Source organism: Oncorhynchus mykiss, chromosome 18 (assembly GCF_013265735.2).
Source record: "Oncorhynchus mykiss isolate Arlee chromosome 18, USDA_OmykA_1.1, whole genome shotgun sequence".
NCBI lineage: Eukaryota > Metazoa > Chordata > Actinopteri > Salmoniformes > Salmonidae > Oncorhynchus > Oncorhynchus mykiss.
Genome location: NC_048582.1, coordinates 32,645,480 through 32,657,907, shown reverse-complemented (window position 1 = coordinate 32,657,907; position 12,428 = coordinate 32,645,480). Strand labels below are relative to the sequence as shown.

The window sequence follows — 12,428 nt, the reverse complement described above, 5'->3', positions numbered from 1 at the left end:
CCACACCATCTCAGGCTCAGGGTGCCATCCTTCAGATTTACATTTTGAGTATTTGTTGCACGGTGGTGGAGACAGTCCATCAGAGAGGCTGAGGGTGGAGAAACAGAGTCTGCTGGTAGGGAGACAAACAAGAAGTCATGTGTTGTAGAGCACATCACTTTACATGGGGTTCAAGTGAAGAATGGGGTCCGCTGGAAATACTCATCATTCAACCTATAGAATGTTGTTTTACATTATACTTCTATTATTAGCGGAAAGTTCAAATGTATTGTAAACCAAAATGGATGTACTGTAATTGTTGTTCAACAAATAATATGTTATTGTGAGTGATAACTGTTTTGTCACACATTCGTCTCTCGCTGTGAGACGAGAGTATTTGATGCATGGAGGTGGAACGAGGAGACAGTCCGTCAGAGAGGCTGAGGGTGGAGAGACAAGAGTCTGCTGGCAGGAAGACAAACAAGAATACTATTGTCGAGCACATCCCTTTACATGGGGTTCAAGTGAGGAATGGGATCAGTTGGGAACACTAATAATTCAACCAATAGAATGTTTAAGATTATACTTAGTTTTTTTTTATAGATTTGCTTCTTAATGAAAGAAGCAGCTGATTGACCCATTAACTGTATAGGGTGTATAGGGTCAACCATGACTAGTTTCACAAAACTATTTATTGTTTTGGATCTAGCTAACGTTAGCTAGATCCAAATTATTCAAGTAGCTAACGTTAAATAGCCACTGGGACTATATAATAAATATACAGTGGGGCAAAAAAGTATTTAGTCAGCCACCAATTGTGCAAGTTTTCCCACTTAAAAAGATTAGAGAGGCCTGTCATTTTCATCATAGGTACACTGCAACTATGACAGACAAAATGAGAAGAAAAAAAAATCCAGAAAATCACATTGTAGGATTATTAATGAATATATGCTTTTTTTTAATGCTTTTCCTGGACAGTCTGTGGTGCAATGTGGCGTTGGTGGATGGAGCGAGACATGATGTCCCAGATGTGCTCAACTGGATTCAGGTCTGGAGAACGGGCGGGCCTGTCCATAGCATCAATGCCTTCCTCTTGCAGGAACTGCTGACACACTCCAGCCACATGAGGTCTAGCATTGTCTTGCATTAGGAGGAACCCAGGGCCAACCGCACCAGCATATGGTCTCACAAGGGGTCTGAGGATCTCATCTCGGTACCTATTGGCAGTCAGGCTACCTCTGGCGAGCACAGGAGGAAAGAAATGCCACCCCACACCATGACTGACCCACCGACAAACTGGTCATGCTGGAGGATGTTGCAGGCAGCAGAACGTTCTCCACGGCGTCTCCAGACTCTGTCACGTCTGTCACATGTGCTCAGTGTGAACCTGCTTTCATCTGTGAAGAGCATAGGGCGCCAATCTTGGTGTTCTCTGGCAAATGCCAAACGTCCTGCACGGTGTTGGGCTGTAAGCACAACCCCCACCTGTGGATGTCGGGCCCTCATACCACCCTCATGGAGTCTGTTTCTGACCGTTTGAGCAGACACGTGCACATTTGTGGCCTGCCGGAGGTCATTTTGCAGGGCTCTGGCAGTGCTCCTCCTGCTCCTCCTTGCACAAAGGCGGAGGTAGCGGTCCTGCTGCTGGGTTGTTGCCCTCCTACGGCCTCCTCCACATCTCCTGATGTACTGGCCTGTCTCCTGGTAGCGCCTCCATGTTCTGGACACTACACTGACAGACACAGCAAACCTTCTTGCCACAGCTCGCATTGATGTCCCATCCTGGATGAGCTGCACAACCTGAGACACTTGTGTGGGTTGTAGACTCCGTCTCATGCTACCACTAGAGTGAAAGCACCGCCAGCATTCAAAAGTGACCAAAACATCAGCCAGGAAGCATAGGAACTGAGAAGTGGTCTGTGGTCACCACCTGCAGAACCACTCCTTTATTGGGGGTGTCTTGCTAATTGCCTATAATTTCCACCTGTTGTCTATTCCATTTGCACAACAGCATGTGACATTTATTGTCAATCAGTGTTGCTTCCTAGGTGGACAGTTTGATTTCACAGAAGTGTGATTGACTTGGAGTTACATTGTGTTGTTTAAGTGTTCCCTTTATTTTTTGAACAGTGTATTATGTATACGTGTGTTACTATAATTCAGCGTTTAGCTGCCATAGTACACATGAAGCTAAATAAACCATTATTATCATCACTATGAATCTTGGAGCGCTCTTTGCCATCTCCACTCGAGACCAGTTGGGGTTGCGCGAGTCCTTTGTGACTCACTGGACATAGCTAGCTTGCTAACTGTTAGCTACGTTAGCTATGTTAACCGGGTGCTTTCTTGCCTAGTCTTAGCTAGACTACCTCAATATCACATAGGCTAGACCCTAAACGTATTGACTAAGCTAGCTACCTCTACTCTAACAGTTAGCTAAGATAGCGAGCTAACATTAACGTTAGCTGACGTTAATGAGAAACTTTGACAAACATGACCAGTCCAAAATGAAGCTAGCCACAATGTCACAAACGACTTAGCGACTGCGACAAAATAAATGACTACAAACACAAAACCTACAATTCCCTTTTTTTAAAAACTTTTTTGTATCTTCTACTGCTGGTTTCGACTGTTAACCAACTGACTGACTCTCACAACGACCGCTAGAAAGTCAGACACCGAGGCCGGCTCTAGCTGCAAGGCAGACGGCTCAAACAGCAGAGGCCACCGCTGCTGGATCGTGTGTTTTTTGGTTCCTTTAGAGGTAATGCTAGCTCCCTATTAAGGATACTTAAGCAAGCATTGATGATACATGTATGCTGCGTTTTGCTATGTTGAACATTTGAATCACAGATTTGTAAAACAGACAGTAAATAGTTTTTTTTATTTAACTAAGCAAGTCAGTTAAGAACAAATTCTTATTTACAATGACAGCCTAGGAACAGTGCCTTGTTCAGGGGCAAAACGTCAGATTTTTACCTTGTCAGCTCAGGGATTCGATCTAGCAACCTTTCGGTTGCTGGCCCAACACTCTAACCACTAGGCTACCTGCCACCCCATTGTTGACTTAAACTTTGTCTATAGAAACACTATGGCAAAGTTACACAGTAGGTGACACAATTCATAACTTACCTGGTTAAGAAAATAGGTTTTATTTTCTTCTGGCTTTTCTTCTGGCAACCCATAGCTACTGTCAAAAATGATGTGACATTAAGCAGAAGCTTTTATCCAAAGTGACAGTATATATGCATACATTTATTTTCTGTTCGTGGCCCTGGGAATCGAACCCACAATCATGATATTTTGAGCGCCAGGATTTTTTCCATTGACTGTCATGGTCGTTATTTATTTATCTATTTTAATAGACTACATTTGGTAACAGCTATTGCAATAATTCACCATGCATGGCTGTATCAATCCTTCCAGCCTAGTCCGCCGAGTCTCAAACGGAATAGGCCCGAACTCACAGTGTTGACTGGGCTCTGACAAGCGGTTTTAATTAACTTGCTATTTGACGTTCTTGTCCAACAGACACCAAAACACATTGAGAAATTATTTTACAGTAATAGAGAAGTTCACCTTTCTAATGATGCCCTTTTTATGTCTCGAATACTCAAATAGCACGCAGAGCATACACTACTAAAACAAGAGTATCAATGAACATTGATTGTGGAAAATGAATGCTCACTTTTGTCACACGCAGCATTTCGGTAGTAAGTACCATTACCAGCATTTTAGCCAAAGACTGTTATACTAGCTGTCTTGTCTGTCTTTTATAAATGTGCAATAAGCATAAGATATAAAGAACTGGAAACTCATTCTCATTCTGAGAAATAAAAGGTAGGCCATTTGATTTTAACATCTGAACAAAGTGGACAGGCTGACATGCTGTTCAAACCGTAGGAGACGGACAGAATAGTGTGTTCATAACAATTCAACTGTTCTACCTTGTCAGCCGGCAAATAGATCCAAGTTGGCTAAACTTGAAATACAAAGATTAGCTGGCTACTCACTAGTACATGGGCTTGTGCTTGAGAGATCGTTCATGAGACATGTGTTAATTGTCTATAGCATAATGCCGGCTACAAGAGGTTAGTCATTATTAGTGAATATGCATTATGCATGGTTATGGTTAAATTTGTAACAAAAAAAAGGGCATTTTCATAGACAGTCTTGTTCAGTAACTTGTTCAGCCAGTTCAGTGATTATTGCAAACTGTTTTGATAAAATAAGACAATTATTAGTGGACTTGGTTGTGGAAGGCTTATATTTTGCCTAGGTATAACTTCACAAGCCCTGAATTCATTTGATTATTGCTGACTGTTTGAACTGCAGTGTATATGACCGTTAATTGTACATTAAAGCTCATGGAGAGAAAACATTGTGATAACTGTAGATATACTGTATATCTTGAATCGCACATAAGTTTGAAAAAATGTAGGTTTGATTTTTTTTGCCATATAGCCCAGCCCTAAATTGTAGTTCGCCTGATGAATCACACTAAATTCTTCCCGGTGCTCTGTTGTTCGCTACATACTTTAGTCTGAGACTGCCATCATTTAAGTAGTTTGTGGTGATGAGGGGCACCACAAAGTAATAAGACGGAGACTGCCACCACAAAGTAATAAGACTGAGACTGCCACCACAAAGTAATAAGACCGAGACTGCCACCACAAAGAAATAAGACCGAGACTGCCACCACAAAGAAATAAGACTGAGACTGCCACCAAAAAGTAATAAGACGGAGAATGCCACCACAAAGTAATAGGACGGAGAATGCCACCAAAGTAATAAGACTGAGACTGCCACCACAAAGTAATAAGACTGAGACTGCCACCACACAGTAATAAGATTGAGACTGCCACCACAAAGTAATAAGCGATTGGATCGTCTCTAATCAATCAGAGTATCAAACTGCTGCTTTACCAACGTGTGTTCTGGCTCAACCCATTGGTTTCTGGACCAATCAAGCGGCCCGGAATGTTTTTGCATTTGGTGAAGGGTCGGGGATGTACTCAGATCCAGACTCATTGCAGTGAAGAAACTAAGCAGGGAGTCTGGATAGCCAGGCAAAGTTGTAGGGATATACCATTTGAAACAGACAACATACTTGAACCCAAAGTGGACAAAAAGATATTCAACATAAGAGTCATATGGGCTATGTGAATCTGTCACATGTCTGAAATGAAGAGGACACACACACTTCTGAAGTCAAAGTACTGTATGTGTCATCATATGCCCTTGATGAGGATAACTGAGGGACAGTGGAGAATGACCCTAAATACATGACACATACTTTTACTGTGAGACCATTCGTCAAACCAAAGATGTAAAAATTAGGCAACATAAGCGTTCCTTGCAGGAGATCATGCAGTATTGGACTCCTCTTGGTCTTTTCACACCAGCTAGAGATCAAAGGTCTGAGAGACCACAGGCCTGGCTGGGAGTAGGGTGCGTCCCAAATGAAACACTATTACCCATTTGGTGCACTACTTCTGACCAGAGTCCCTGGTCAAAACGAGTGGACTAAATGGAAAACAGGGTGCCATTTGGGGCGCAGGCTAGAGTGGTGTTGAGACACTATCACGGGTCACAGTGTGAGGAAATCTAACACATCCATCTCGTTTGGTATGACCCAGGCTTGGAGAGACTGCTGTGACCTCCTTATAACATATCCCTCTGAGGGGAAGGGAACAGCCAAAACATTATGAATCATTAAGAACGATTGCATTCAAAGGGTCGGGGGTGAGGAGGTGATTCAACCATCAACCGTCACCATGTTGCAAAATAATCAAACAGAAATGAGTACAATGTGTTATTCAAACAAAATTAATGAGCAGTAGTCAATGTGCTGAATGCACCATTCCACAGAATTGACTGTATTTACACCGCACCACATCACAATTCCAAGCCTCCCAAACTGAATGCCTCCACTTGACCAAAGGGAGTTTTATCCACAACAGATATACAGTAGCTGAGCATGAATTTTCTAAATAACAAGAGACGTTCTCCTTTTCAATACCCATATTTACTGAGAGGGAGCTGAGAGAGCAACCTCCAGCTGCCTTAGAATGGAAGAGGGGAACATCCCTGCAAGATATGGCTAAGAACATTAACCCCCCCCCCCAGCGCAGCTATGAAAACCGCTACTGAATGGCTGAGGCTAATGTGACTTTCATTAGCGCTATGCTAGCAGCCAAAGGCTGAGGCAGGCCAAACCCAAATAGAAAAGAGCTACAGCATAACTGTGTCGGATGCCCAACCTTCTACTACCCCGAGCCCAACTGATTGAATTCCTGCCTCGCCCAATGGAATAATTCCTAAGCTCCAGTTGCTCCCATATTAAGCATTGGGTTTCGTTCGGTTGGGTTCTTAACTAACCCGACGGGTTACCAGAGCAATTGTTTGAATATCTAAAGTCAAAGGATGCCAACCCATGGGAACAGGATATGACAAAAACATTAAGATTCAACATACCCAAAAACACTAGCTGAAGCGTTTCTCGAACACTACCTATAAAAAAATCCATGAAATTACCACATGGTAAACAAACTAAAAGTTTAGGAGACATTCCTCCGTACTTTCTACTCAGCTACCTGGAGAAGTTGCCATGCCAAAGTCAATGGGGAACTTTTGTCCCCCGTTATTTTATTCTGGCAACAGTGTGGTACACCCAGCTTCTCACTCCTTTCTTTTTTTCTCTCTTTCGCCCACTCCCTTTCCTCCCATTACCTCCATCTTGCCAGATTTGCCCCATGCACCTGGGACTCTTAATGCCAGGAAAGAAAAACAAAAATCTTCCGTTTCAGGTCGGTATGGGAGCAACAAAGTTTGTGAATGGGTATTTGAGAGAAATGCTGGTATTTTTAGCAGCAGAATGCTGCACAATTACCAGTCGAGTCCCAGGTGCGGCTTGGAGGGCTGCTTTCTGCTGAGCCCTGGAGTGCCATTGAAGCCTGCTCTAGAATCATTCATTTTCATCGCCTCATCGTCGGCTCCCACAGACAGCAGATGTGCACTGCTGCGATCACCGCATGGCTGCCTGCCACGATGCAGGTCAAACATTCCAAGTAAGAAGAAGTTAGAGAGAAAAAAGTGTGGCGAAACAATGTCCAAACAGCATGAAAGAACACTGGAGTTGTGCATGATGAAATTGCATGCATGCAGAGGTGATTTTAAACATTAGGCTATAGGTGATGAACTGTGGTGCTTCCTAATTCGAGAGAGGTCCCAATGTGGGGCTCTCAGGTCTCCATTGGTGTGGCAGGCCTTGTTATACCCGAAAGACAGTCAGACCTGAGTGGTGCTGCAGTGGAGCTGTCCTCCTATCCCTGACATCGATATAGGGGCTTTGAAAGTGGGAAAACAATAGTTTTGACAAGCGCTATCGGGCCGAGCAGTGTGAAGGCAGGCCAAATGATTTCATTTCGCAGCCAAGTTCATTATCAGGACAGACAGAGTGTACTAATGCCTGAAAACCAACAATAGCAAAGCATCCTTCTAATTAAGCCCTTGAGTAGCGTTGCTTAGTGCACCAGCCTATCTGTTTTGGATGCCTGCGAAGCGCCTGATTGGATTCAAGAATGCTCCTAATAGCCTCCTTATTTTTCCCATAGGCCACAGAGGAATCTGCTGAATTCAATGAACCAACCACGGTGCTTTGTCTCAAGCTTTTAGAAACTGATTGAGGCATATGACTACCATTAATTTTTTTTACATAAATTCCACTTTCATTCTGTCAACATTCCATGTCAATGACAGTGAGCACGAAATAGCTACAAAGGACAAGAACAAACAAAAAAACGTAGACACTGTAATTTGTTCTTCATTTGTAGAGGACCTACGGCGAGCTGGTTCAAGCTAGGCCATACCATTCAATGCTACGTTGTTACGATTGAAATTCCTTGTAACGATCTTCTTCCTCTGATGAAGAGTAGTCAAGATCGGACCAAAACGCAGCGTGGTAAGTGTCCATGTTAATATTTATTTTAACTCAGAACACTAAGACAAAATAACAAAAAAATAGACCAACACGAAACAGTTCTGTCTGGTGCAGACTACCCACAAACACAGGTGGGAACAGGCTACCTAAGTATGGTTCTCAATCAGAGACAACGATTGTCAGCTGCCTCTGATTGGGAACCATACCAGGCCAAACACATAGAAATACACCACACAGAACAAAACATAGAATGAAAAACATAGAATGCCCACCCCAACTCACGCCCTGACCAAACCAAAACAGAGACCTAAAAAAGGAACTAAGGTCAGGACGTGACATTCCTCACCAAGACAGGCCAGCACCAGGCCAAGACAACCAGAGCAGAGTATTGGCAGGCACGCATCACGGCTCCAATTTTACCATACAAAAGTACTGAACACAATAGGAGTACTTGACTCCTCTGGCACTTAACAGTCTAGCTGGCCCCATAACTTCTCCCCTTACTGCTCTCTCCTTTCAGGGGGTGGAAACAAATCGGTCTACGAGTACAAAGCCAACTGTGCGTTTTACACAACGGAGTTGTTCAGAATAAGTCTAAGTGATCTCTGTCTATAAACACACTGTTTTCACACAATGGAGAATGGAATATTTTATAGCTAGGAGAGAGGGTCTAAAAATGGACATCTCAGCTAGGAAGCGAACAAGCAGTGGACTCACTCTATCCCCCGAGGTGACGGAAATTAATTAAATCCGGCACGGCAGATGCTGCCTTTTTATGAAACGGCTCTGTTTCGAGATGGCCATCAAATTAGCCAAATTGGAGTGATGTGACAACCTAAGAACTTTGTCTGCTTTTGTTTTGAAGCTGGCTGTCCCCTCCAATGACTGTTAGCTAATGTCAGACCGAACGGAGTGAATTGTACTTTTTTATTTAACCCTTATTTTACCAGGTAGGATGACTGGGAAAACATTTCCATTTACAGCAATGACCTGGGGAACAGTTACAGGGGAGAATGAGCCAATTGGAAGCTGGGGATGATTAGGTGGTTGTGATGGAATGAGGGTCAGATTGAGAATTTAGCCAGGACACCGGGATTAACACCCCTGCAGGCACAATAAGGGGCATGGGATCTTTAGTGACCACAGAGAGTCAGGACAAACGTTTAACGTCCCATCCAAAAGAAAGCACCTTACACCGAGCAATGTTCCCAATCACTGCCCTGGGGTATTGGGATATTTTTCAGACCAGAGGAAAGAGTGCCTCCTATTGGCCCCCCAACACCACCTCCAGCAGCATCTGGTCTCCCATCCAGGGACCAACCCTGCTTCAGAGGTAAGCCAGCAGTGGGATGCAGGGTGGTATGTTAAAAGCATGCATGCGCCGATGTGCTTAAATGAACAGAATTACTTTCCACTTGAAGGGCATTATCACGGCCCCAAAACAGGTTTATCTCTGGATTAAATCATTCACAATTCACAACGTGTCCCCTTTATAGTGTGTGATCTAATGCGTTCAATAAAACCAAAAAACATTTAAGGGCTAATTCTATAGAATTAGGATAGATGGTCAAGACGGATTCTAAAATGGCTTCCTTGTCTCAAGCCGATGATACCGTAGATAGTAAGTGATGAACATTTAATAATGAGCTTAGTGTACGATATCTTTGATTCGTATTTGATAAAGGCCTCGAGATCTATGGATCTGTTTATGACAGCCAACCTAATGAAAACAGGCACACGTTGCTATGGCATCAAAGGTAGATGTCGTAAACGGGCTGCACATGTATCTTTAATCATGTCAATTTTTATACTGACCTCAATGTCTCAAGAGGGTCAATCGTTAGAAACGCATTTGTTTATAAAGTCGCGTTGACCCTGACACTGCACTGACACTGCACCAGAGTTCACAGCTTGCTCTACAGAACTGGGGGATGTAGACTTGAAAACCCCCAACACACACACTCCAAACAGTCTTGCTTTGCTCTGCAGATCAATGCCCCCCTCGTGTGCTTCTCAGCAGGGCTGACTGAGTATTAGAGCACTCGCTGCTTAGTTTGACAGTGTCCCAGATTGCACCCTATTCTCAATGTGGTGCGCTACTATGGACCAGAGCCCTGGCCTCTGGTCAAAGTAGGGCACTGCATAGAGAATAGGGTGCCATTTGGGAATTAGCCTATGACTCGCATATCTCGAATAAGACGGTTGCGGGAAATATGTTACATCCTCAACAATAGAGGCTTCTCTGATGTGAACCTGAACCGGAACCGGAACCTGCGGCATAGAAATCTCAATCAAGCCGACACCCACACGTTGAACACAGGCAAATAAATGCAGCTGGCAACATTGTAGGAGAGTACAACTTTTTCCAGTCTTTTAAGTTAAATATACCATACAGTAAAAACAATGCAGGGCCAGCAATTAAGAGCAAAAAATCCACCACAGACAAACATCATCTGTTGCATTTGATGCCATGTTCCATACAGGCAAAACGTTCTACCCAAAAAACATGAAGTTAAGCTGGGGAAAAAAAAAATGAGACTGCAAAACCATTGCAACAGGAGTTGCTGTTAGAGAGGACGAAGGTAACCACACAAGTAGGGTCAGGGGAGCGGAAGTCTCTCCATTTACAGGAATCTAGAGGTCCTTGTCCCACTGCAGGAAATCTGTCCAAACTAAAAAAACACATAGCTTAGGCCTTTCACCCAAGAACACGTGGTCACTTTCCTGCCAAGCCTACCCTGGCCATCATGATCACGGTTCAATTAAAGTTCACTGTTCTAAGGGGCATCTGAAAAGGTCCCCGTGCGCACACTGGAATGGGAGTGAAGGCTGCCAATTTCCTTTCCCCAGAAATTGCCAAGGAAACAACAACCTTTCCAGTAATGGAGTTGCCTGCTGCTGGTCGTGATGTGATTGGATTTAACGTTGTGTTCTCTCTCGGCGAGGGAGCAGAGACTCGACGGGTACGGCATCTCAAGTGTAACGTACATATTCAATCCGGCGGCTTTAATAACTTCTATTATGTCTATTGACTCTCCCTGGGCAGAGACACAGGAAGTCCCAAATGGCACTCTATTCTCTGGGACAAATTCAATAGGGAATAGGGTGCCATGTGAGAAGCAGTACTAGACGCCTGCTGCTGGAGAAAGGGATAGGGAACTGCTTGTAATGTGCCTGATATTGGTTAGTATGATTGTGTTAAAGGTTAGAGGCTTGTTGCCCCTTGGTGTACGACCGAGGTGAGATGTGATAACAAACTCCATACCATTTACAGTTGAAGTTGGAAGTTTACATACACGTTAGCCAAATACATTTAAACTCAGTTTTTCACAATTCCTGACATTTAATCCAAGTAAAAATTCCCTGTCTTAGGTCAGTTAGGATCATCACTTTATTTTAAGAATGTGAAATGTCAGAATAATAGTAGAGAGAATGATTTATTCCAGATTTCATCACATTCCCAGTGGGTCAGAAGTTTACATACACTCAATTAGTATTTGGTAGCATTGCCTTTAAATTGTTTAACTTGGGTCTCCTTCGGGTTGCCTTCCACAAGCTTCCCCCAATAAGTTGGGTGAATTTTGGCCCATTCCTCCTGACAGAGCTGGTTAACTGAGTCAGGTTTGTAGGCCTCCTACGTACTCGCATACACTTTTTCAGTTCTGCCCACAACTTTTCTATAGGGTTGAGGTCAGGGCTTTGTGATGGCCACTTCAATACCTTGACTTTGTTATCCTTAAGCCATTTGTCCACAACTTTGAAAGTATGCATGGGGTCATTGTCCATTTGGAAGACCCATTTGTGATCTAGATTTAACTTCCTTCCTTCCTTCCTGACTGATGTCTTGAGATGTTGCTTCAATATATCCACATAAGTTTCATCCCTCATGATGCCATCTATTTTGTGAAGTGCACCAGCCCCTCCTGCAGCAAAGCACCCCCACAACATGATGCTGCCACCCTTTGTGCTTCACGGTTGGGATGGTGTTCTTTTGCTTGCAAGCATCCCCCTTTTTCCTCCAAACATAACGATGGTCATTATGGCCAAACAGTTCTATTTTTGTTTCAACAGACCAGAGGACATTTCTCCAAAAAGTATCATATTTGACCCCATGTGCAGTTGCAAACCGTAGTCTGGCTTTTTTATGGCAGTTTTGGAGCAGTGGCTTCTTCCTTGCTGAGCGGACTTTCAGGTTATGTCGATATAGGACTCGTTTTGCTATGGATATAGTTACTTTTGTACCGGTTTCCTCCAGCATCTTCACAAGGTCCTTTGCTGTTGTTCTGGGATTGATTTGCACTTTTCGCACCAAAGTATGTTCATCTTTAGGACACAGAACGGGTCTCCTTCCTGAGCGGTATGACGGCTGCGTGATCCCATGGTGTTTGACATCATTTTCCCATGATGTCAAGCAAAGAGGCACTGAGTTTGAAGGTAGGCCTTGAAATACATCCACAGGTACACCTCCAATTGACTTAAATGTTCAATTAGCCTATCAGAAGCTTCT

General features: G+C 43.6%; 1 long non-coding RNA gene across 1 annotated transcript in view; it reads right to left on the bottom strand.

Moving 5' to 3' along the window:
- Positions 1-12,428, bottom strand: part of LOC118941135 — an 85,604-nt gene that overhangs the window by 1,652 nt on the left and 71,524 nt on the right. The gene's annotated exons all lie outside the window — the stretch shown is intronic.